The 22,902-nt window shown below is 45.2% G+C and overlaps 1 protein-coding gene across 9 annotated transcripts in view; it reads left to right on the top strand.

The window, feature by feature from the left end:
* Window positions 1–22,902, top strand: part of LDLRAD4 (low density lipoprotein receptor class A domain containing 4) — a 158,698-nt gene that overhangs the window by 29,263 nt on the left and 106,533 nt on the right. For 7 of the 9 annotated variants that reach the window (XM_025273574.3, XM_025273576.3, XM_025273577.3 and 4 more), the window contains exon 2: window positions 6,402–6,499. The gene's annotated coding sequence lies outside the window, so the exon portion shown is untranslated. The remainder of the gene's footprint in view (window positions 1–6,401; window positions 6,500–22,902) is intronic. The other 2 variants (XM_044934505.2, XM_044934503.2) reach the window with 1 other exon arrangement.

Here is a 22,902-nt window from a genome sequence, read left to right as displayed (position 1 = left end):
CCATGCAAGAATACTGGAGTGGGTTGCCATTTCGACCCAGCCAAACAGATATTAAAAAGGACATGGCCCGTTCCTCGGTTTCTCCGTAACTTGAACCTTGTGCCCTTCTGTGCCCCCTTCATGTACGACGGGCCTGGCGGCCTGCTCCTCTGCAGGGGTGCCTAGGCCCTGCTTTGCACCGGCTCTTCAGCGCCGCCCCGCCCCCAGCCGCAGCCTCTGCTTGCTAGAAATCAGAGGTCAGGAGGTGGACCCATCCTCAGGTGCTCAAGCATCGGGGGTGGTTCAGGAGGACCGCTGCCAGACCTAGTGTGAGCACCTGTGCTTATTTATTCTCTTAAGTGAACCGCCCCTCGCGAGGCTGTTTCATGGGTAGGGGCATGTTATTCATTCTCAGCCTTCTTTCTCCGAAGCATTGAGCTTTGTGTGGAGCTGTGCTTTGTGGGAAGAAGGAAAAGACCTGCACTTAATTCGAGTTCAGGGTGCAGGGAGCTGGATGTGTTCAGTCCTCTAGGCCTAGTACTTCTTCTGCCTGAGGGGGGAGGATGGCTCCGTAACCCCTTGAGTTTCCTGCTGTGGGTCACTGGCTATTTTTAGATGTAGAGATAGGCCCAAGAGAGTTAGTTATGCTGAGAAGTGATGAGTTTATTGAAATTCTCTGCCTTGTTTGTCATGGAATTGGTGTTTTGAGTTTTTCTTGGCTTTAGTGTGCTCATTCTGCTGCCTAAGAGGTTGAGCACCAGGGATTAATCTTGGAAATAATGTTCAGATTTATTGAGTGATTCATGAGGGAGGAAGAATATATAATAAGATCCTGAATATAGATTTCGAAAGTATGGTGTGTTTCTGTGATGAAAGAAGTTTTAATTTTGTACTTTCTTTAGTAATTTAACTGACTTGAATGTTTTAAAATCTCCCTTTTTTTTTTTTTTTTTTTTTTTTGCACTTCTTAAAATTTATTGGAAGGGCATGGGAAAATCTATACATATATGGTTTATTCACACTGATCTTCATTGCATTTTTATTTATAAAGTTAAAAATAATTAACAGAACTGAGTGAGTGAAGCCGCTCAGTCGTGTCCGACTCTTTGCGACCCCATGGACTGTATAGCCCACCAGATTCCTCCATCCTTGGAATTTTCTAGGCAAGAGTACTGGAGTGGGTTGGCATTTCCTTCTCCAAAATCTCCCATTTTTATACTAGTCCTTTCAACATTTAAAATAGATACAACTTGAGTAACAATATTCTTTGTAATAAAAAAACTAATTTTAATCTCAAGGATAGCAGAAACTGGATGATTTATGCATTCAGCTTTTAAACAGCTTAATGTCTTGCTTAAAAAAATTACAGATCATCAGTTAAAATGATGATCTTAAAATCAGTTAAAAAATGATCTTAAAGAACCTTTGAAATAGGTTGTCATGAAGTTGATAGTAGCCTTTTGTTTCAGATTTAGAGTCAGGGCATTTGACCTACACAGGTTTTTCCATTTTGGTTGGGAATGAATACGTATACAAATGGAAAATTAAGAATGATTCTGACTGGAAATTTTCTTAGGGATTTTTTTTTTTTCATTTAACATTCAGCTAATAGCTACATGCCCAAGAATTGGGAAGGATATTTGGCAAAAGTGGTAACTATGGAGCAGAACTACTAAGTAGTGACTCAGGTTCACAGGTAGAATGACATAACCAGTCCCCAAAAAACTGTCTACTCATGGTTTGGAGATAAGACATGATGCTCAGTGTCTTCCACCTATTTTGAAATTAATTTTGAGGCTCTGAGTTCTGCTTTGAAGGATTGCACAAACTCTATTGCTTTGGCCTTATTGTAGTAACCGGAGATTGACAAATCATAACCCTTTTAATTTGGCTTTCAGTTCAGTTCAGTCGCTCAGTCGTGTCCGACTCTTTGCAACCCTATGAATCGCAGCATGCCAGGCTTCCCTGTCCATCACCAACTCCCGGAGTTCACCAAAACTCATGTCCTTCGAGTTGGTGATGCCATCCAGCCATCTCATCCTCTGTCGTCCCCTTCTCCTCCTGCCTCCAATCCCTCCTAGCATCAGAGTCTTTTCCAATGAGTCAACTCTTCGCATGAGGTGGCCAAAATATTGGAGTTTCAGCTTTAGCATCATTCCTTTCAAAGAACACCCAGGACTCATCTCCTTTAGAAGGGACTGGTTGGAGCTCCTTGCAGTCCAAGGGACTCTCAAGAGTCTTCTCCAACACCACAGTTCAAAAGCATCAATTCTTCGGCGCTCAGCTTTCTTCACAGTCCAACTCTCACATCTATACGTGACCACTGGAAAGACCATAGCCTTGACTAGATGGACCTTTGTTGGCAAAGTAATGTCTCTGCTTTTGAATACGCTATCTAGGTTGGTCATAACTTTCCTTCCAAGGAGTAAGCGTCTTTTAATTTCGTGGCTGCAATCACCATCTGCCGTGATTTTGGAGCCCCCAAAAATAAAGTCTAACATTGTTTCTACTGTTTCCCCATCTATTTCCCATGAAGTGATGGGACCAGATGCCATGATCTTCGTTTTCTGAATGTTGAGCTTTAAGCCAACTTTTTCACTCTCCTCTTTCACTTTCATCAAGAGGCTTTTGAGTTCCTCTTCACTTTCTGCCATAAGGGTGGTGTCATCTGCATATCTGAGGTTATTGATACTTCTCCCGGCAATCTTGATTCCAGCTTCTTCCAGCCCAGCATTTCTCATGATGTACTCTGCATATAAGTTAAATAAGCAGGGTAATAATATACACCCTTGACATACTCCTTTTCCTATTTGGAACCAGTCTGTTCCATGTCTAGTTCTAACTGTTGCTTCCTGACCTGCATATAGGTTTCTCAAGAGGCAGGTCAGGTGGTCTGGTATTCCCATCTCTTTCAGAATTTTCCACAGTTTATTGTGATCCACACAGTCAAAGGCTTTGGCATAGTCAATAAAGCAGAAATAGATGTTTTTCTGGAACTCTCTTGCTTTTTCGATGATCCAGCGGATGTTGGCAATTTGATCTCTGGTTCCTCTGCCTTTTCTAAAACCAGCTTGAACATCTGGAAGTTCACGGTTCACGTATTGCTAAAGCCTGGCTTGGAAAATTTTGAGCATTACTTTACTAGTGTGTGAGTATGGTTTCAGTGTGTCTGCCTTCTGATGCCCTCTTGCAACGCCTACCATCTTACTTGGGGATGAGTGCAATTGTGCGGTAGTTTGAGCATTCTTTGACATTGCCTTTCTTTGGGATTGGAATGAAAACTGACCTTTTCCAGTCCTGTGGCCACTGCTGAGTTTTCCAAATTTGCTGGCATATTGATTGCAGCACTTTCACAGCATCATCTTCCCTTATATAAAAATGAGTTTCATTCTGAGAGCATACTCATAAGTCCCGTTTGTTTGTAAGTGCAGTGAAGTTAGCTTAGGTACCCACCAATTAGCTATATAGAACTGTACTGTAATAGGTTTACAGTACTTTTCACACAAGTAATGTACAAAAAACTAGCACAAAAACAAAACATTTTTAATCTTACAGTACAGTACCTTGAAGAGTACAGTAGTACAATACAATAGCTAGCATACAGAGGCTGGCATCGAGTGAAAGGGCAACAAAAGTTACTGGTTGGAGGAGGTGGGAGATGGTAGAGCTGAAGGATCAGTGGCAATGGGAGATGGAGGGCAACCTGCAGTTTCACACCTGACATTGCTGGAACGCGTGTTTGCATCTTTGAAAGTTCACAACTTGAAGGTTTTTATGTAGGGGACTTAACTGTATTTTAAAAAAATGTTTAAGGCCTCCCATGTGCCACATATTCTTCACAAGCATGATGATACCAGGGTGATGATGATTTGCATTCTTGCCCGCAAAAAGCTCATACTCAAATAGGAGAAATGAGTTTTTGCTTATGGACAGATGAGTCAGGTATGGAGAGCTGTTTTGATTTGGTAGTTGTATGTGCATTTAACATATGCATATATTATAAACTCCTATGTTTAATTAGTAAATATATTTACTGTTGCTACAAAACAAATGACTGTAAACTTAATAACTTAAACTGACACCCGCATGTTATTTCATGATTTCCACTGGTTGGGAGTCTGGGAATGTCTTAGCTGGTTTTCTACTCAGGATCTGAGGTTGCCAACAAGCTTCAGCCCAGCTGTGTTCTCTTCTGGAGGCGTGAGTGGGGCAAGAATCCACTTCTAAGCTCATTTAAGTGAGCAGGTTAAATTGTAGCTGTAGGTCCTTGCAGCTGTGGATCTGATGTCCCTGTTTCTTTGCTGATTGTCAGCTGGTGACCGTCCTCAGTGCCTAGAGGCCCCTGTGGTTCCTTGCTGTGTGGCCCCTCACAGGCCCTTCAGAGATGATTGCGCATTTCTTGAGAGCTGCAAAGGGAGTCCCTCACTTTCTATTAATAGTAGGCTGACATGGAGTCTTAAATAGTGAAACCAGATCAAGGGAATGACATCTCATTGCTTTTGTCATGTTCTGACACAAGCAAGTCACGGATTCTGCCAACACTTATGAGGAGGGAATTATGCAAAGGTGTGACCCCACTGGCAGTCACCTTAGAATTCTATCCACCACATACATTTCTGGTTATTCCACTGACTTCTGTTCCCAGGAAATCAGCATTTGAATCCCAGGAAGACTGACAGGAGCAGTCTCAGTTGAGGAATAAAACCATCATCAAAGTCAGAAGTGGGTTGTTTTCTTCTCTCAGTGAGTAGAAGGCAGGAGAGAGTGTAGGTTCACAGTATTGGTAGGAAGGAGTTACATAAAAATAGAGGGGTATTTGGCTTGTGTGTTCAGGGTGAATGTCCACAGGAATCTCACAGGGTCCTTTGGCTGGATACAGTCATTTTTTATTTGAATGTCTTAGTCTTGACTGATCACTCAGGAGTGACATATGGCAGGAACATGCTTCAGGGGGCAGGTCTCCTGCTGCGGCACACAAGCTAGACAGATGGTGGCTTATTCACCCTTGGACAGGAATGTAATCCCACACGTTGGCAGGCTGGGTGCTGAGAGGTGCCTGTGCCATTTGAGACAGAGCTGACTGAGTTGACCTGGAACTGCTTTGTCAGGCATTAGGTGGTCACCTGATGTGACCTGGAGTGATGTGAAGGACAGTGTGCTCATCAAACTGGGAGGAGGATGCTGGTGACAGATCGTGTGAACTGGAACTAGACAGTCGGGAGTCTGTCCTGCCAGCAGTGTGGAGGGCATAGGTGAAGACAGCCTTGAAGACACAAATCTTGGAAGTGAGCACTTCAGCGAGGTCTAAGCATAGGTCATTGTTGCTTCCACAAAATTAGACGTGTTTCAGTGGAGGAAAAAGGTGCGGTCTGTTTCCTTTACAATTAAGGATCAGTGATCCATGTGGTTGACAGACACTCTGGGTTCATAAACTACAGCCATATTTAGGATCTCTGTAGTTAAAACCTAGTCCAATAAAGACGTTGTCCAGTATATATGTTTGCGACCCATCATTGAAGAAAAGGCCTGTGACTTTGAAGAAACAAGTCTGTGTCCTTTGATTGGAGACTGAGAACCTGATGGCCCTGTGGCTGCTGAAGAGCTGTTTGGGGGAGTTTATCCCCAGTTCATGCCATGTACCCCAGATTGTGTGCTGGGGGCTTCTCTCTTCCTTCTCTCTATTATTTGATGCTTGTTTTATTCATTTTGGTGTTTGTGCCTTTTATTGTGACAGTCCTCTAGTATTTAAAAAAATTTTTTTTCATTTACTTCTAGCTGAGCTGGGTCTTTGTTGCTGTGCAGGCTTTTGTCTAGTTTCAGCGAGCAGGGGCTGTTCTCTAGTTGCATTGTGCGGGCTTCTCATCCAGGGGGGTTTCTCTTGTTGTGGATCACGGGCTCTAGGGCGCACGGGCTTCAGTAGTTGTGGCATGCGGGCCAGTAGTTGTGGCTCCCAGGCTTTAGAGCACGGGCTCAATAGTTGTGGCGGGTGCATGGGCTTAGTTGGTCCATGGTATGTGGGATCTTCCTGGGTCAGGGATTGAACCCATGTCCCCTGCATTGGCAGGCTGATTCTTTACCAGTTAGTCACCAGGGAAGCCCCTAAATGGGCATCTTTTAAAAAAAATTTATTCGACTGCCTTGAGTTTCAGGTGCGGCACGTGGGATCTTGGTTGCAGTGTGTAGACTCTAGCTGTGGCAGGCGGGCTCCAGAGTATGGGAGCTCAGTAGTTGCATTGTACAGGCTTAGTTGCTCTGCAACATGTGGGATCTTAGTTCCCCGACCAGAGATTGAGCTCGTGGCTGCTTAACCACTGGACCACCAAGGAAGTCCTTTCTAGTATTTTTTGGAATTTGGGGAAGGGGATGGTTCACTAAGGGAAGCCAAGAAATGATTCACTGAGATTCTTTATTTTTCCTTTCAGCAGTTCAAGCTCCACGTTGGTAACATCAAAGTGCTCTCTCCTCATTGGACCGTTTTCAGGAACTGACATCAGTTTTCATATACCTTAGGCTTAAAAAGGTGAGTACAGCTTGAGACTCTTCTCTTTGATAATGTTTGTGAAGCAGAGCTTGTCACACCACTGACTGTTATGAGATGGTGTCCCTCTCAAGAATGTGGTCCCAACTCCAAGGTGCAAAAACTATTAATATCTTTCCAGTGTAACTGGGATTGAAGGAAAGTTGCATGGTATCAGATTAAATGGGACTTTTTCTTTTTTGTTTAATACCCAGGTATTACCAAATATTATTCACGGTGGGTTGTTAATGTATACAAAATATTTCTAGATTTACTAGAATATCTGAAGAAAAATAATAATCTTGCTATTCAATTTGTCTTTATTGCTCTGCCTGAGCATTTAATACCCAGATGTTTAAGCACATTTAAGATTGGTGAGAAGTGGGATTCTTTCTTTCTCATTCTAAATTCTTTGTTTTGCTTGGTTTCCAACTTTGTAAAATGGAAATAATACTGGGGTTGCCGTGGGACGTGAGGAGCCACCATGCTTTCTACAGCACCTGGCGGGTAGTGCACTCAAAACGGCTACTGTAGCAGCCAGTGGGCAGGTTTTCCTTTCTCTGTGTTGGCGTGATCTGTACTGTAAGGGGATGTTGACCTCCTAATCTGCTGTGTTTGTTCCTGTGTTACTTCTTAAGGGCGGGGTATGAGTGGCCTGACCTTGGTGTATCTGGAAGTAGGAGCTTAGATGACACATGTGTTTTGATCACCTCTGGACCTCCTCAGACCCAAAGCTCAATTCAGAGCCAACCCCCGTGGGGGACAGTCAGTGAAGGTGCCTGGAAGAGGGGACTGTGGTGCCAGGAGAAGCCTACCTGCCTCGGTCTGCCTCTTCACCTTTGTGTGCCTCTGTTTCATCAACTCTTAAGTATTTTAATGATTCGTCTTCTCCCTAGTTCTCAAGCTGTGGAGAACTTCAAATGAAGATATGAGACTCTTTAGGAAAGTAAAAAAGTTCTATAAAACAAGATTCTTTTCCCCCTAAATTTTATGTGCCAGGCATGACTCATTGTTTATGCCATATTCCTTGCTAGAATGTAAGCTTTATAAGGGCAAGAATCTCCCTCCCTCCCACTTGTTTTTTCCTCTAGGACTGGAAGTGGTGTCTGCTAGCTTGGAGTAGTTCAGTGAGCCTTTTGTTAGATGGAATGATTGATGGAGAGTCTCTCAAGAGCTAATGCAAGCCTTCTTATTCATGGTGGTTGTTGGAAATAGATGAAGCAGTTGGAGAATCAGGAAGGATTTAATGTGCTTCCTTACTGAGGCACACAGACCCTTGGATTTGCATGGATTTTTCACAAGTTGGAAGCTTCCTGAAGGTGCTCAGAAGCATCCTGTACTTAACAGACACTCTGAGTCAGTGTGGCTTGCAGTTCCTATGTAGTTCTTTGCTGAGTGGATTTCACCATCAGGGATCTGCAAACATGGAGCCCATTTGGTAGTCTCCCAGGGCGGGGTACGCTTCCATAGGGGCACCAGGCCGAGGGCCTTGTGGCTGGTCAGTGACCGATGGAGTACTTCTTGTTCTCGAAGTTCTCATTACCTGCCAGGCAGTGTGATGTTGGCAAATCCCTTACCTTCCCTGACATGGGGAGTGTTGCTGAGGTACACTGTTTTTCTTCTACAATTTGGCACACTGACCACCAGCTTGAGGTGGAACGTTGTAGCTCGTTTTCAGCAGAGCCCTAGAGAGTGTGGGCACGGTGTGGTTTCTCATTGTCATCTCAGATGTAGACCTCTTTGACTTCACCCACCAAAACCTGGAACAGTTTTTAAGTAGAATTTTGCTGGGTAACCAAACACACCACTGGACTAACTCCCTACGGAGTGTGATTCTGTGATTGATTTACAGAATTTTGACAGAAGTAGAAATAATTCTTGCAAACTACATAAGTACCCAGTTTTCTCCCATATATGGAGTTACGTCATTCTGTCAGCTATTTTAAGCAACTTTCAGAATTGGTAATGGAAAACTTTTTCTTGACTACATTACTGTATATGGATTTTAATTAAAAGTAAAGCTGTATGGCTCCTTCTGACTACGACAGGAGTTAAGAGCAAATTCCCATCTGCAGGACCGCATGTTGCCTGGTGCAGTGTGGCAGCAGGTCGGTGCAGTGCAGGTCATTTCTAGGCACATACTTGGATTCTGAGGTGTTGTAAGAGCTTTTATCTCTAAGGTTCTCACAGCTGACTGTCCTGGAGTTTATTCTTGATCTGTCACTTGTAAAATTCTGTCCCTTGAAGCTCGCAGCTGGGCTGGGACACATTCCTGCATGCTGATGGAAAGGACTGGTGGCATTACCACAGTGCTCTATCTGCTGGGCTGGGACAGCCCAGGGAGGTCTGGGCTTTTCATTAACTACAAAATGTGCTTGTTTTACTGTACAGTGCAATTTTTTGGACTTGGTTTTAAAATCAGGTCGAGTCCCTATGTCTGGGTTGTTATTAAACGTGTTTTAAATTTTAGACCTCCTTGATAAATCTGAACACAGGTGCCTCTTTGCCATATCACGTCTATAAGGTATAGCTGGAAACACGACCTTTGGCCCAAATTCTGTGCTTGCTGCTTTCACTCACTTTATTTTTTATACTCTCCTCCGCACCCCCCACCTTTAGGAAACCCTAACCCCTTCTGGGGCTAAGGTCTTCTCATCTTTATGTAGGATAATAATTGTTTTGTGGAATTACTGTGAAGATTCTTAATTTAGCATTCAGTGCATAGTCAGAGCTTGATGAAATGTCAGCTATTGTTTTTCATCCAAATGCTAGCTTTTACCCAAGGACCGTGGCTGTCTGGGTCAGAGAAAGAGAGCGGAGGTGGATCTTCCCATCCAATTTCAGGAGTAAGAGGTGTGCTGAAGAGTTCCATGAGGTGTCTTTCTGGAGCCAGGAGGGTGAAGTGCTGGAGCCCTGGCTGAGCACAGAGCTGCTGGGATGGGGGTGAACAGGTCATGAATTGCAGTTTCTTGTACCTTCTCCTGTCCTCTTCATGAGACGTAGACATGGTCAGCTTTCAGCACTGAGAAGAAAGGTTCAGACGGGGACGTCCCACTTCTTATTTTGGTTTCCTTCAAGGTCCCTAAAGTATGTGAAGTGGATGATGAGGACCAGGGAGCCAAGTGGAAGTTCCAGTGTGAGACATGTGGTTGCAGTGGGGACGTGCTCTAGCAGTCAGAACATGACTGTAGATACGGGTGATGCAGCCTGACCTGAGCTTCTGTCTTTGTGTTACATTTAAACTTTCAGGCTACATCAGAGAAGATCAGTAGTGTTGGGAGAAGCATCACCTCCGAGTACAGGTCTCTGCTGTTCACACTGTCTGAAGGAATGCTTACTTTCTCCAGATGTGTTTTTGCCAGTGTCCAGTAAAACATATTAAACTGTGGAAGGTTTATGCTGGGGGTTCCCTAACTTGAAGGAGGATTTAAACTCTGCCTCACAGTTAGGTTGGGGTCATTCAGAAGCTGCACCAAGACATCCTGGCTCCATGAGAACCCAGGCAGTCTTGGCCATTAGGTTGGGGTCATTTGGTGCCTCTCTGGCCTTTGAGGTTGTCATCAGGGGAGGTGACACCAAGATTCCCAGTCGGGGGCGGGTGTCCTAGGACAGATCCTAGGTAGACTAGGTCCAGGGTCCCTCTTGGCTTGTGAGAGTTTCGGGGTTCTCCAGGTCTCATTCAGGCTCTCCCACCTTCCGTGTTCTTCCTTCCTCCCTCCCTGCCCTCTCCCCGCCGAGCCATGTGTGTAGCATCAGGGGACTCGGGACTCAGGCTTGAGTCCCATCTCACTGCTTTCCCCTCATTCTTCCACTTGAAGGTGAGGAGTGGCATGGAGAAAAACTACTAGAGTTCAGCAAGGGCACCAGGGATGCTTTATGGTAAAGAGGAAGACCCAGCAAGGCAAAGGGGAAGGCCAGCAGGCAGACACCACTTCTAGAAACTGGGAGGAGAGTCCTGTTGCCTTGGCCATCTCTGCCTGTGGCCTGGGAAATTGAGCATTTGCTCTGCCTGGGCACTGGGTGCTGTCCTTGTGTTGTTAGACTAGACTATTTTCTCATCAAGTAGACATTCAGAAAAACACCTTTATGTTTCGTGTTAAACCAAAACACACAACAACTTCGTCAGTTGATGCCTAGCACAGTGTCAAACTGCTAAAAAGCTAGCAAATGTTACACCTAAAATTTTTCTGGGGGAGGTAAAGGTGGGGGGTGTGGAGGAGAGTATAAAAATAAATCTTTTAGAGAATCTGGGTTGCTTAGTGGCGTGTGTATTTTTCCATGGTGGAGGAGGTTAGAAATAGCATTACTTTTTATGGGTTTCTCAGCAGCTCAAAGATTTGGCTTTGTGGGCTTGGTCTGTGTGTGTGGGTGAGGCGGCTCCGGCAGCCTGCAGGGTAGAGGCAGTGCCTGTCTGTCTGCACCCCGCTGCCTGCCCGCCCCCCCACCCCCACCCCCGCAGCTATCACCCAGATGAACAGTGCTCATGTGCGAATGTGATCTCCAAGGTTAGGCTACTGTGGGGACCTGTCTGTGGCAGCAGATGCCGCTGGAGCAGATGGAGCCTCAGCGGTCCCACAGAGTCACATGGGTGCGTGTGCGAGGGCAGGTGCCAGGCGTGGGCGCTGTGATCTGGGAGACATCCTCTGGGGGTGCTGTGTGTCTGCTGGCTGGACCTCCTAGTCCCTGTGAGCTGGCCTCTCCTTTGAGCCTTAATCTCAGCACGGTGCGCAGGCCACTCCTTCAGAAGGGGCCCTCAGGGATTCTTGAAATTTGTTCGAGTTACGTAATTCTTACAGATGGAGGTGGGTCTCCCAATGTTTCTCAGATTCAAAGCAGGAAGGAAATGGAAGGAGGTAGCCACTGGGACTGAGTTTTTTAACCCCCAGGGGACCCAGGAATATGTGAATTCTTTGAAATTGTGCCTGTTACTGTAGAGAAGGCCAGGGCTTTGATGGGATTCTCAGTAAGGTTTTGATCTCCGTAAAGGTGAGGTAAAGTTCAGTTAACTTGGAAAAGTCATTTTGGAAACGAAGTGAATGTGGGGAGAGGAGGTGTTGGCAGGATGTCCGCTTTTAAGTTGTGCGGCAACACAAGAGGGGACCCCCATCTGCTGGGGTTTTTCTTTGTGGGCATTTTTCTTGAATTTCCCATAACATTGTACTGGAGTGGTTCCTGCCAAAGTCCAGTTGCCAGTGCTTGGTTACCTTTGCAAGCTTGGCGCTTGGGAGGGGGCCTGGCTACTTGCTCATCATTTGGGGTCTCTGTGGATTCATCCTGACATTAAAAAAAAAAGCAAAAAACCTTTACTGATTTTTTTTTTTTTCCTTTCTTGGCTGTGCTGGGTCTTTGTTGCTTCACGTGGGCTTTCTCTAGTTGCAGTGAGCAGGGACTGCTCTCTAGTTGCAGTGTGTGGGCTTTTCATTGTGCTGGCTTCTCTTGTTGTGGAGCACATGCAGGCTTCAGTAGGTGTGCCTCCTGGGCTCTGGAGCATGGGCTCAGTAGTTGTGGCACACAGGCTTAGTTGCCCCTTGGTATCTGGGATCTTCCAGGACCAGGGATCGAACCTGTGTTCCCTGCATTGCAAGGTGGATTCTTAACCACTGGACCACCAGGGAAGCCCCTCAGTCTGATGTATAATCAGCAGTTTTCCCCTCTCTTGCTGGGTCTGTAGTACCATGTTCTCTACAGTTTTTCTGGAGACTCTCGGGGATGATTATGATAGGCCAGCAGCTGTCAGCGGACATGGAGGAAACCTTAGGTGACAAGTACTTCACCTGCACTTCCACAGGTCGCCGTAGCTTTGGCACTGCTCGGTGGTGCCTGCTTCTGCACGATCTGTCTGAATGGCTGGTCACCTTGAGGGGACAGGATCAATGGGGAAGCATGCCGATGACTTGCAAACACAAAATGTTACAGCCGCCCCAGGACTATGTGGGCGAGAGTGCCTCAGCCAGGATGGGAGTGGTACCCATGTTGATTGGGCCTCACAGTCCACTGGGAGCAAAAGTGTTTGTGTGCAGTCTGTGAGTGGAGCTGGAGGAGCCAGGAACATTACTGGGGCACCTCTCTTCCAGAGCAGAATGTCAGGGTGCCCTGGAACCAGGGCGAATTAGAGCAGGCAGGACTTGTCCCGAACATGACCTGCATCTGTGCTTGCTTTTTAAAAGTTCCACAGCTGCTACCTGAAATGGAAGTTCTGTTCTGTTGTAATATTTTACCTGAGCAGTTACATTCTGAGAATAATAATGCTGTGGGCTCTCTTGAGTTGTCTGCTTGAGTCGATTCCTGATTGCCCAGGGCAGTGATTGGGCGGGCATTTCTGCTTCCCGGGTGCCAGTCGGGCAGCTGCCATGTCCTGTCACCTCATTGTTCATCTCTGTGTATCCCTGTGGACTTTGTAAAGATAAGAGAATCTGCTCAGGTTCTTAAGTCATTTGAGAAAAGTTTTACGGGTCCAGGTGGGTCTGGGAAGTATTTTTTAGTGCTTTGCAAAATATGAGAGTGCTTTCCAGTTGTCATTAAGAACTTGTTACCACTAGTGAGTTTGAGTGAACTCTGGGAGTTGGTGATGGACAGGGAGGCCTGGCGTGCTGCAATTCATGGGGTCGCAAAGAGTCGGACATGACTGAACGACTGAACTGAACTGAACCACTTAGTATTGTGGTATTTAAGTCAGTTACCTAATTTTTAATCTTTAACTGGTTCTCAAACATTCTGCTGCTCCCTTTTTTCAAAAAATGTGGTAGAAAATATATAACAATTTGAAACACTGTGCACTGCTAGTGGTAATGAAAAATGGTCATGCTGCCGGGGAAAACAGTATGTTTTAACCATTTTACTTATTTATATTTTTTTGTTTTAACCATTTTAAAGTGTACAGTTGAATGGTATTAACACATTCACATTGTTGTGCAGTTCCATCCCCAGAATTGGCTTCATCTTGAAAGCCTCAAGCTCTGTTTCCATCAACCACTGACTGCTATCCCCACCCCAGCCCCTAGCATCCAGTGTTCTGCCCTTTGGCTCTTGGAACTTGACTGCTGTAGACCTGGCACTGGTGGGATCATGGAGTATTTGTCATTTGGTGACTGGCTCACTTCACTTAGCATAGTGTTCTCAAGGCTCATGTTATTGCAAGTGTCGGAATTTCATTCCTCTTTAAGACTGAATAATATTCCATGGTCTGTATAGAGCACATTTTGTTTATCCATTGTCGATGGACACTTGGGTAGCTTCCATCTTTTGGCTGTTGGAAATAGTGCTTCTGTGAACATAAACACCTCTTCAAATCCTTGCTTTCAGTTCTTTGGATATCCTCACTTAAAAATAAAGTCCTAAAATTTATTTATTTTTTCCAAAATTTATTTTTAAAAGCACACTCTCAATTAGACGCTATTGTTATGGAGTTGCTAAGTTGTGTCAGACTTTTTGATCCCATGGACTTCAGCACTCCAGGCTTCCCTGTCCTTCACTGTCTCCTGGAGTTTGCTCAAACTCGTGTCCTTTGAGTCAGTGAATCCATCCAACCATCTCATCCTCTGTTACCTCCTCTCTTCCTGCCCTGAATCTTTCCCAGCATCTTTTCCCAGATCCAAAGAATCGGCTCTTTGCAACACGTGGCCAAAGTATTAGAGCTTTGACTTCAGCATCAGCCCTTCCATTGAATATTCGGGGTTGATTTCCTTTAGGATTGACTGGTTTGATCTCCTTGCTGTCCAAGGGACTCTCAGGTGTCTTCTCCAGCACATAGTTTGAAGGGAATGGCAAACCACTCCAGTATTCTTGCCTCAAGAACCCCATGAACAGTATGAAAAGGCAAAACAGACACCATTAGGAATCCAAAAGAAAGATATACTTAAGTAGGGAGGTGATCTGCTTACAGTCAGCTTCCCAGGTGGCACTAGTGGTAAAGAACTCATCTGCCGTTGCAGGAGACATAATACACTCAGGTTTGGCCCCTGGCTTGGAAAGATCCCTTAGAGGAGGGCACAGCAACCCACTCCAGCATTCTTGCCTGGAGAATCCCATGGCTAGAGAAGCCTGGCAGGCCTCAGTCCATAGGTTGCACAGACTTGGACGTGACTGAAGTGACTTAACACCCACAAACAAACAGAGTTGGGAGGTATCCTTTGTTATCCTATAATATTTTAGAGGTAATATCATTTAATAATGATAATTATACCAACAAATCTCTCGTAAATGTTCTGCTGCTGCTGCTGCTAAGTCGCTCAGTCGTGTCCGACCCTTTGCGACCCCATAGATGGCAGCCCACCAGGCTCCCCCGTCCCTGGGATTCTCCAGGCAAGAACACTGGATTGGGTTGCCTTGAGTGAAGGATTATTCTTTAGACAAAACTCCAGGTAGGGCCATCTTCCAGGAAAAACCCACCTGGCCTACAAGTTGCTCTTGTGTTGTCAGGGCTGCTGCTAAGGGAAACTGACAAAAAATATGAAAAAAAAAAAAATGGAAAAAGTTGCAGAATTTCTGGTCTGACTCTTTGTTTTTCCTGAAGATTGGAAACGTAAAATTGTGGCCTTTTGTGGATAATAGTGCATTAAGAATTCCACGAACTCTTTACCATAATGATTTACAGCGATCTTGTGCAGTAGGAAGGCTTTAGTGTGGCAGCAGCAGCTCCCGCCCTCAGGAGCCTGTCTTCAGGGCAGGGGACACCGGGGCAGATCAAGGGTGATGCTCATAGTGAAGAACAGGGAGTTGTCTCAGTCTCGGCAGAACTGGGCTTTACAAGGGTGTGAAGATGCTCTGTCACCAAGACAGAAAGCTGCTGTTGGAAGAGGAGCAGGGGGACGTGAGCAGGGTCACGACCAGCTGTTGGTGATAAAGTTCATCTTGTGCCCACCTCAGAGCTCCAGCTGCATGTTGGGCCCTCTGAGGGGCTTGGGCTCAGAGATGGCTGGGAAACAGGTCCTGCAGCACAGGGGGTCTGATGGAAGAGACCTGCAGTCATGTCCCTGGTTGCAGTCCACATTGCTGTGTGCTCAGCATGTGCTGCCGAGGGGACCCAGGCACAGAAGCCTGTGTACACCCCTCATGGAGATCGTGACACGTGAAGTGGGGCCTACAGCACGCTGTGTGTCTGCAGGTGGACACGTGCAAGGAGAGAGCATTCTGGGCAAAGGTGGAGGCTCAGCGAGAGGCACAGCCATGAGAAGGTGAATATGGCTGGGGCTGAGGTGGCTTGGGAAGGAAGGTGAGAAACAGAAGGCTGGGCAAGAAAGTGGGGGCCAGACCCCAAGTATCTAAATGTGTGTAGGCTGTTAGTGGTAGGGGAGACCTTTTGGGGAAGAAGGTGTCATTAGTTAAGGAAGTTGGGTCTGGGAGCTGTGGGAGGGGTGAGTGGAGGGAGAGGCAGAGGCTGAGAAGAGCAGCCCGGAGAAGAGCGAGGAGGCTTCTCAAGGCAGAGGTGAGACGGCCTGAGCAGGCTGTGGTGACAGGAGAGGGCCTTGTGGCAAGAGGCCATGAGTGTCCAGTGAGAGACACAGAATGACTTCGAGGCTTGGGTAAGTGGGAGACAAGTGAGCAGAGACAGATGGGCTAGGAGGTGGGGATGGTTCAGCATGAGACCCCTCACTGACAGGCGGTGCGAGAGGCTGGAGGTCAGTCAGGCCACAGGCTGAGGCTGGGTTGGAAGAGGGATCCGGGGTTGTCAGCATGAGGCACAGTCACCCCAGAGACACTGGACAAATCCAAGGATAGGCCTCCTGGAACGGGTATAAAGACAACAGATACGTAACTTGCTTTTTATTGTTACAGTGATGAAGGTCGATTCTGTTGTCAGGTTTTTGTCTGTTTCTCATGAACTGTCAGAAAACAGACATTGAGCTTTAACATTTAGTGCTGTGTATCATTTTAGCTAGTCATAGTCAGCACAGTCTTAGAGACTGTCCCCTTGGCATTCCCATTATTCCTAGTATTTCCTGTCTATACCTGGATGCCTTAGGCCTGTTCCAACTCACAGTTACTCTTGTATAGATCATCTTAGAAATCACCCGAGACAGTGCACAGTATCATCAGCCTTCAATTTGGATGATTTTGGCCAGTGAACTCCTAGTTTCAAAATCCCCTAAAACTACTCAGAAGTACTTTTAAGAATTTCACCCCATATGTCAATGAGAACTCAGTTAAGCTGGAGGAAAAAGAAACTCACCTCATCTCTAAATGTAATTGGAAAGACTTCACTGATGATGTTCTAACATTAGAAATTGAGAATACTCAGAAACTTTGCAGTAACTCTTCTTTCACAAATGCGTTTTAATGAACATACTTTATTAACGTGCTACCAAAGGTAAGGATAAAATGGGGCTTGTGTTCTGTATCTCCTGGGTTGGGTCTGATAAACAAAGATGTGAGAAAGGAACCCTTGCTTATCTTTGGAAGGTGGGTGAGGGAGTGGGGATGTCTTTTGAGTAAAGAAGCATGCTTGTTACTTGCTTGTCTCATGTCCCGGCTATGAAGACTTGACTTTATTGAGTGAGCTCTTAAATTTTCTGCACCATCTGCCCTCACACTGTGGAAGGGGCACCCAAATTCTTATTACTGTTTTCATTTTGATCTCATGTGAAACTGAGAAATGTGTATTATGAGGAGTGGACTTAACTCCAGGTTAAAATCAGATGATTGAATATTTATTTCAGAGAAAATGCTAGTAATTAATATAAACCTCTTGCAGTTAATAAAAATTCAGAGAAGATCAATTAAGGAATACTGATGTCATTGATTCAATTCAGAGAAAATGGTAAAAACCTGTATCAAAGGAGGCAGAGAGATTAAGAAAAAATGTACCTGTATAGCTAATATCAGTTTAATCAGTTGAGTTTTTAGAAAATCTAATACAGACCAAGAAACCATCAGATAAATGACTAGTTACTATCACTGTGATCTCCAAAATGTTTACTCTGTTCCATGAAGGGAGTAGAAAGGGAATAATGATCAGTTTATATTTCTCTCACATTTTGAAGTGAAGATTTACTTCTGTAGCAATTCCAATTTTTTATAGATGAAACATACTGAGTTTTACAATTCCTCAATTGTATGTAAGTAGAATATAGCGCAGAATAAAATGGACAAGTACCCTGACCTCAATTTCCGATGACTAAAAAGAGTTTTTTTAAACCATCTCTGTCATTAGCCGAGATCACATCAATAAAGGTCTACTCCATATCTGTTTAAAGGACAAGGGTTTGTTGAAATGGAAAGATTTATGTGGCCATCCATATTAGCGTTGTTTACGCTAAAACTGTCTTGAGTTTACAGCAGAGGAAAGTTTAATTGATGCTAGTAGGATCCATTATACAACTTTGTCTATTTCACCCTAAAATATTGCAGAAATAGTAACAGTTTTAATAATCTAAAAAAAGGATCCATAAAGGAATCAGTTAGTACTGTGACTGCACATGAAAAATGCTTTAGAAACCATTGCTACAAGGTGAATTGAAGGTCATAATAACACTTCTGGCAACCATGGTGACAGTAACAAAGCACTAAGACTCACTGACATAACTGTCCTGCTTAGAAGCATTTAAGACACCAGCTAGGAAAAAGTGAACAAGTATGGAGATTTGGCAGAAGAACTGAAACGCTGGAAAACAGCAGCCACCACTTCGGCATTTTGGCAGGTGGGTGCTTCTAGAAACACAATCAGCCCTCATGAGGAACTTGGACTCTGTTCTGCTTTGCGACAGCTCAGGATGCTGTGCTGCCTGGTGTTTTCCGCATTATGGTGAGGGTCCCATCACCTGAATTGTTTAGCAGTTGCTTTAAATATACTCTGAGCTTGCACTATAATATATATTGTATATATAAAGGAAGTCCATTCCAGAGTGCATATTGATAACTTCTCAGAGGGACTTAAATTATATCCTGTTGGGACTTCCCTGGAAGCAGGGGATACAGTTGGATCCCTGGTTGGGGAACTAAGATCCCCATACTGAGGGGCAATTGGAGAGCCCACTCACCACAATGAAGACACAGCACAGCCACAAAAAATCACATTCTGTTCACTTTCTCCTTTGTCTCTGTCATATGATGGGTAAACTGAGGATGGGAGAGGACCTGAGACGTGCCCTGGTGTCTGTGAGGACTCTTACAGTGTTAGAGGGATCATAGGTTGCAGCACATCGAACTGTTCAAGGATTCATAAATGTGTAAGTATATGTAAGACTTAGTTCTGTTATTTGTCTAGTTCTCTAATCACTTACTTCAAACCCTCTTCTGGAATGTTATCTTTGATTTACAGTTGAATGAAAAACATTGACTCCGTGTTTTGGGAACTTGAGTTGTCAGTGCAGAAAGCATAAGTAGACCAGGATTGAGAGGTGTTAGTTGTCCACTGTAACACTTTGCAAAGGGAAAGACAGATGAGGTGAAACCATCTGGGCTCCATCTGTCTCTGTCCTGGAGAGTGCTGCTCACCTGCAGACCTACCCAGTCCTGAGCCACGGGAATGGCTGCAGAGATAGTTACAGAAAGAACGGATGGCTTTCAACCACAAGATGAAAACTCTTCCTTACGAAGTTGGGTGCTTGAGCTTCTCAGGGTGAAGAATCGTGCTCAAGAACAGGCTTCATGTCACCTCAGGAAGAAACACTCTCTGTCTAACCTTTTATGAGAGTGTTGGGGTCATGGTAGAGGTGCAGCCTCTTCTGGGCGAGCCACTGCGACATTCTGTGTGTTCAGTTTAGGACCACAAGATTGGCTTTTGGCTCTGTGTGTGTCCAGTCGTGTGGTTCTTATGCACTGGTGGATGATGGGCTCGTGAACTGGGTGGGACTGCCCTAGGGGAGTCCTCATCACTGTGTGTGGCTGGAGCAGTGAGTGAGGTCCTGACAGTTATGATGGAGGCGTCCGTTTCTTCCACCGATGATCAAACCGCATGAGTTTGTTTCCTCATGATTCTCAGCAGCCTTAGTCCCATGATCCTCACAGAGTTAGAGGAGCTGAGGTCCTTTCCTCTCCATGGTTCTCCATAGAAAAGTGTTAATACTTGAAGTGCTTAACGTGTTTAGCTTGTAGTCAGTGTGACTGGGCCAAGGGGTGCCCACATTAAATATTTCTGGATGTGTCTGTGAGAGTGTTTCCAGATGAGTCAGACTTGGTAGATGGCCTCCCTGCTGTGGGTGGACGTCGTCCAGTCCATTGAAGGCCTGCAGAGAGCAGAAGGGAGAGGAAGGGGGAATCTCGCCCCTCTGCTTCCTGCCTGTCTGCTTCAGGTGTGATATCCTGCTCTGGGCTGGCGTTGACATTAACGGCTCTCAGGTCTTCGACTCTGCCTCTTCTCAAGCCTTTGACAATCCTAGCTTCCCTGGGTCTGCAGTTTGCAGACGGCAGATCGAGGGACTTCTTCATAATTGTGGAACCAGTTCCTCATAATAAATCTTTCTCCTTTCTCTGTGTGTCCTATGGGTCCCGTTTCCCTAGAGAATTTATAGCAGCAACCTCTTCATTAACCTGATTGTGTTTATAGTCTGTGTTCTCCTATCTCAGCATCTGCTTATTCATGGGCAGCAGCAAAACACTTAGTGAGATAGAAAACGAAGTTGAAGTCAAATGGTGTATATATTTAAGAAGTTACAGTAGACCACAAAAAGGAAATGATCTGCATAAGGACTGTCACTGCCAGCACCAGTGGGCACATCAGAGGCCTTGCTTGTACCTCGGCCCCTGAGAGTCCATCCACACAGGGATTTTAGTTTCCTGAGGCTAACTAAACTCTGAGGTATTTTCTCAGTTTCTAGGCAGTGGACTGTGTATCAAGGCTGGATGGACTTTGGATTCCTCCAGAGAGTGTGTGTGAGCAGTGGCGTGAACACTCGTGCTCCTCCTCCTCCCCCAGCCAGTTTGTGTTCACAGGTGTCCTCACACCTCTCGACTCAGGCTCAGTCTCACGTGCTCCAGGAAACAGAACGATGAACAGTACTGTCAGCAGCAAAGCACCTCTGCCACCAGGAGGGGCATTCAAAAGCAAAATTAGTTGTTGGTTTTTTCGTTTTTTTAATTCGTTCACTCGTTCATTCACTCAACAAATATTCCTGAGAACTTGATTAGTCATGGCAAAGGCCTTTACAGACGGAGCGAAGTGGTTGGATAGGCTGTGACTCGGGCAGGTGCGGACTTGCTTGGGCGCATGAGTGGAGGGAGCTGTAGGGACCCGGCTCATATCTGTGGGGCCTTGGCACCTGTCACCTCACCTTAGGTCCAGCCTTTCTTTCTCCCAGGGCGGACCCGGCAGACTGGCCTAGTCTCAGTCACAGCTGCTCTGTTCCAGACCTCAGTAGCTCATATCTTAGGATTCCTGGGAGCAGTGAGCACCACGTTCAGTGTAAATGTGGTTTAAGAATCCTGAATTTTAACAAAGCAGTGTTTCTGAGGAATAAAAATGTGTCATCTCATGACCAATGTAATTTTCTCTTCCATTCTTTTTTTAAAAAATGTTTATTTTGATTATTTATCTGGCCATGCCAGGTCTTAATGGTGGCATGTGGGATCTTTGATCTTCATTGCAGTGCACAGAATCTTCAGCTGTGGCATGTGGGATCTAGTTCCCTGACCAGGGATGGAACCTGGCCCAGTGCATTGGGAGGACTCTTAGCCCTTGTACCACCAGGGGAGTCCTTTTTTTGCATCCTTAAGCTTACAGTTTTATTTTTGAACACTGTGTTTGTTAGGCTTGAGGTGGACGCGGTGTCCCAAGGAGAGGCAATGTCATAGGGTGTTTACTGTTTACCAGGGAAATATTGCCCCAAAGTCTGTTGGCCTAACTGATTAGGGTACTTCTTAGCCAGTGAGATAAAATTTTAGAAAATGTTCAGTAAAACAAAATTTTCCCTTCTAGGCTACCACAAATGAAGTGCTTGACGTTGGGTGTTTTAGTTCCGACAGTCCTCATGTATTTGTTGTGTTCCATTAAGGGCTCAACTAGAGACAAAGAAGTGCGGTGAAGTTCAGAAGTTTCCTGGCCTCAGGGCACTGGATGATGGAGTGGATGGAGAGAATAATAAGGCATTTCTGAAGCCTAATGTTTTGCTTGGCTTGCATCTTAGGCGTTTCACAAGATATGGCAAACGGTAACAGCAATGTTGGGTGTGAACAAAGTGACCTGGGGGTTGACTGCTGACATTATCCCTGGATGTGTTCTCTGTGTGTATGAGATTCTGTGATGCATAGTCTTTTCCTGTTGCTTTTGCCAACCCCCTCAGGGGATCATATGGCTTGAGATGAGTATAGATGATGGAAACTTGAGTTATAAAACATTTTTAGCATCTATAAATGTCTAGGTTGCTGCTGGGAGGCTCTTGCCAGGTGGACAAACCGTAGCTGATCCTGTGTGTTGGTGCGTGTGCGTATTATGTCTCAATCAGCAGTAGTTTGAGTGTGGTGTTCTATGGCTTGTGTTTCCTCTCCTCCATCTCCGAAGAGATATAGAAATTAAATACATTTAGATATGTGAAGAGAACTACTCATGCAGAAGTTGTGCAAATGCTCAGCATGATTGGAATACTGTTTCACACCAGTCCCTCATTGTGTTACAGAAGAAGAAATGGGAGTACAATTATCTTATGGTTCACTTTCAGATTAAATCATAACTTTAGGATATTTTTTCTTTTAAAAAGTGACTGCTTCACTAAGAAGTTTTAGATGAATGTCACCTTCCTTCTTCATTTTTTTTCACATTGCAAGTGAATTTTCAGGTGTCAGTATTACCTCATTCAGTTCAGTTCAGTTCAGTCGCTCAGTCGTGACCGACTTTTTTCGACCCCATGAACTGCAGCACGCCAGGCCTCCCTGTCCATCGCCAACTCCCAGAGTTTACTCAAACTCATGTGCATTGAGTCAGTGATGCCGTCCAACCATCTCATCCTCTGTCGTCCCCTTCTCCTCCTGCCTTCATTCTTTCCCAGCATCATGGTCTTTTCCAATGAGTCAGCTCTTCGCATCAGGTGGCCAAAGTATTGGAGTTTCAGCTTCAATATCAGTCCTTCCAATGAATATTCAGGACTGATTTCCTTTAGGATGGACTGGTTGGATCTCCTTGCAGTCCAAGGGACTCTCAAGAGTCTTCTCCAACACCACAGTTCAAAAGCATCAATTCTTCAGCACTCAGCTTTCTTTATGGTCCAACTCTCACATCCATACATGACTACTGAAAAAACCATAGCTTTGACTAGATGGACCTTTACTTTGTCAGCAAAGTAATGTCTCTGCTTTTTAATATGCTGTCTAGATTGGTCATAGCTTTTCTTCCAAGGAGGAAGCATCTTTTAATTTCATGGCTGCAGTCACCCTTTGCAGAGGTTTTGGAGCCCAAGAAAATCAAGTCTGTCACCGTTTCCATTGCTTCTCCATCTGTTTGCCATGAAGTAATGGGATTGAATGCCATGATCTCAGTT

The sequence above is a fragment of the Bubalus bubalis genome, chromosome 22, assembly GCF_019923935.1.
Source record: "Bubalus bubalis isolate 160015118507 breed Murrah chromosome 22, NDDB_SH_1, whole genome shotgun sequence".
In the NCBI taxonomy this organism is placed as follows: Eukaryota; Metazoa; Chordata; class Mammalia; order Artiodactyla; family Bovidae; genus Bubalus; species Bubalus bubalis.
The sequence above is the reverse complement of the archived record's forward strand: the minus strand, read 5'-3'. Positions and strand labels throughout refer to the sequence as shown.